Source organism: Henckelia pumila, chromosome 1 (genome assembly GCF_033568475.1).
Source record: "Henckelia pumila isolate YLH828 chromosome 1, ASM3356847v2, whole genome shotgun sequence".
NCBI lineage: Eukaryota > Viridiplantae > Streptophyta > Magnoliopsida > Lamiales > Gesneriaceae > Henckelia > Henckelia pumila.
The window spans coordinates 121,354,547-121,358,404 of record NC_133120.1 but is presented as its reverse complement, the minus strand read 5'-3'; positions in this window follow the sequence as shown (position 1 = coordinate 121,358,404).

Genomic DNA, 3,858 nt, shown 5'->3' with positions numbered 1-3,858 from the left:
TCTATATGCCATAATAATTTAAAATCATAAAACATGTAATAACATGTAAATCATAGAATCATCATCGACTCTTAAATTCTTGAAGCATTACTATTCATCTAAAGCAATAGCATACAAAGCATAACAAAACATTCATATCTAGAATGACATATCACAACATGCTAGCATTTATAACTGCATATTCTAAACCATAGAAAGCTCTAGGTTAATGCATAAATTCAATGCATGTGCCAAGGAATAGGCTATCAAATTTGATATCAATAATTAGTAGTTCTGGGATCCCGGGGAAATAAAATCTTTAACCGACCACCGACTCTCCCAATCGAGGTGGTGTTAAATATCTCAATTCCCATGACTTTGGTGCAACTATAGTGAGTCATCTAGCTCTGGAAAATAAATCTATATTCCGTGCCATGAGTCATCTGACTATGGAAGTAAATCTACATTCCATGCCAGTCACTACAGTTCTCCAAACGTCATCTGCACTCTAGGCCATTATGCCCTCTGTGCTTTTCATGCTAGAGTTCAAGATGAATGCAACATGTTTTGTATGCATTAAATGCTATAAAACACCTTGAAAACATCAATCATATAATCATATGAGCATATAATCACTCAACGATACCGACAAATCTGTAAGTATCACATGCAATACATAAAACATGTTCAATACAGAAAATACTATAAATCAAAGAAGACAAGTAAACATTTACATAAATAATCTGAAAATTCAAGAAGATATCTATCTTGAATAATCTATCCCATTTATGTAAACATAAACAATAACAAATATGAAAACATGCATATATGTGATTTTAGGCAACTCGATAATCAGAAACAATCTCGAGTTATTCTGCCCATCTTATTAATGTCTATTCATACCTTTCCTTCTGAATCTGAGAAGCTCCAATTCTGGACAATAACATCAAAGAACTCTTATCAAAATCTGCTCATATCATTGCAATCATTCAAGGCGAACTAGCTTCAAACCTTCTTCCCTCTTTCTGGGTTCAAAGGCTAACTTCTCGAACTCGTCAACTCGAACTTGATCTCTTGCAATTCAAATCTGAAATGCATTGATATATCATTCAAGAAGAGCTTTCTATATCATTTCATTCTTATTTAGGATCAAACAATCTAACAACTTGATCCCATGACCGGAATTCAAACCGACGGCGTAACGGATCAAAACCGAAAATTTCAAAAGCATAAACATCATCTTGTTAATCATTTAAGCTCAATATCATCACCAATTCATCCACTTATACACGTGAACAGCAGCTCTTAAAAATTTAGATTGTACAAAATTCTTGAATAATTCAAAAACATGTCCAAATGACGATCTTTTCTCGATCCGTCTTAGATATGCTATCGTCGTATATACTAGAATACGTTTATGAAAGAGTGGGTGTCCGGTGAGCCAACTTGTGGCTAAGGGCTTTGATGACTCTTTGTATAAACAATCTTTTGTTTAATATAATTTACACTTTTATTAATGGCAATGACTTTATCTTTCTTCATATTGTTATATTGTGATATACTATTGTTGTTTTGATAAAGACCTTGAATATACTATAGTGTATGTAAGATGTGGTAGAACATGGGGATGTCTATCATGAAACACATCTTATAGTCACTGTATATTCTAAACTGTTCCTAGTCGATTGAGCCGTCCGAAAATAAGGATAAGGATCGCTCGAGTTTGAGACTAGCATTTGCGATGCAGAGTACCACGTTTCATTGGTAGGGAACATGGAGATGTTCGAAGCATGCAAATGGATATTCATATGATGAATGATCGAACTACCCTATCCGGACTTTCCAAGTGGTTATCACTTATCGAGTGGATAAAGTCCGCGGTTTTGGTTGTACACCATTAGTCCTTACTACTTAAAACATCATGGAGACTCTATATGCTAGTATTGTGCTTTGACTCGTTTACCGACTCTATTGGGGTCATCAAGTGTCGAGATTGGGTACCGTTACAACACATATAGGAGTCGATGCATTGTTGTCAAGGATTCACCACATACTTGCGAGTGTGGAGATCCTATGCGATCTGAGGAGATATTAGTGTGACAAATCTCTGGCCAGAGTACTTGATGTGTTTTAAGAAATGGTTTCTTAGTAGCACATGCGATGTCGCTATTTGATCTTCAAGATGATTGAATAGTTATCGAATCTCGAGCGACTCTCGATATACCAATGGTTGTTGATTCGATCGGGATATATGGATGAAGGGACCGTACTGTACGCTAACCAAAATCTACTAGTTCTTGTAGTCACTATCAGTGATACCTAGGGAATCATGGGGCGATGTTGCTAGGCACTTTACCATGATTCGATGGGCAAGTCAAAAAGTGTTGTTCCGAGTCACAAGGAGTTGTGAGCCCACGGCTAGCTGTATCCCTGAACCATTGAGGGTCACACAGAGTAATGGATTTTTAATCCCCGTTGAGATAGTTAAATTTAAAGAGTTAAATTTAATGAACAAAGAAGTTGGACTTCTTAATTAAGAGTAAAGGAGTAAGATTTCCTAAAATGACATAGGGATGAACATTTTTGAAAACCACTGAATTCGGATTCAAAAAAATTTATCTTGATTTAAAAGGTGCTGAAATGGTTTCTGTGCACATTGGTAAAATCGGTTTATCAATCGGAGTCACGATGAATTTTATATTAATTTCTGAACATGCGGGCTTTGCTTGTCGGGCCTGAACTTATGACTAATGGGCCCTAAGCTGTTAGTGGCCTGCATTATAAATAAGTTATTGCAGTACAGAAATTACACACAATAGGTCACAATTGAGTGAGGATTTTCGAAAACCCTAGCCTTCACTCTCTTGGTAGCCGTCGCCCCTCCCTTCTCTGCCTGAGATATTCCGGTCTGTGATTTTGAATTGCAGTCTGGTTTTAGCGAATCAAATTCGTTTTTTCTCATCGTAGAAAACTTCTGATAGATTTTCTAGTGCAATCTATCAGAGGGATTAAATCTCTATTCGTGGACCTGATTGAAGAAAAGTTCATCCATCAGTTCCAGGGAGATACAACAAGAGCAGAGTAATCTTTTGGTGTCCAGAATCTCGATTCGAGATTAAAGGTAAAAATTTTATAACAGTTATTTAATTTTTACACACACATAATTTAATCGTAAAAGGTTTGATACCCATGATATGGAAACGTTCCATATAAAATTTTTAAACTTTCGCTGCACCGGGTATCAATCCTGATTGATCTGAACGACGCGTTTTTCCAACAGTGGTATCAGAGACAGGTTGCTCAGATCAAACGATTAAATTAATCGATTGTACAAAAATTTTTAAGCCTCGGTTTTTGAAACAAAATAAATATTTTAAAATTAAAAAAAAAAAAAATTTCGGGCAAAACCCGGGCAGCGATGTGATCGCTGCCCAGGGCAGCGATCGTCGCTGCCCTAGGGGCAGCCGGGCTGCCCAGCCCGGCCCTGTTGGGGCGCGGGCAGCCCGGGAACGTCCCAGGCGGCCCGCGAGAAAAATTATTTTTTATTTTTAAAATTAAATTTTAATGTGTTAAAATTCTATTTTTGGTCCGATCGAAAATTGTTTTTGATTGGTCCACGAGGCATCGGATCGAATTGTTCGAGTCCGAAAATTTTAAAATTGATTTTTGGATAAATTTGAATTTTTGGAAAATTTTAATATTTTATCCTTTAATTGAATTTTGAAATCAATTATTTTTGGTACAATTAATGATAAGATTTGATCTTATGGATATATTGAGTAAAATATGATTTTATCTATAAAATTGGATTCTGTAGATAAAATATGATTTTATTTGATAAAGAGATAAAATATGATTTTATATGTAAAATAAGATTTT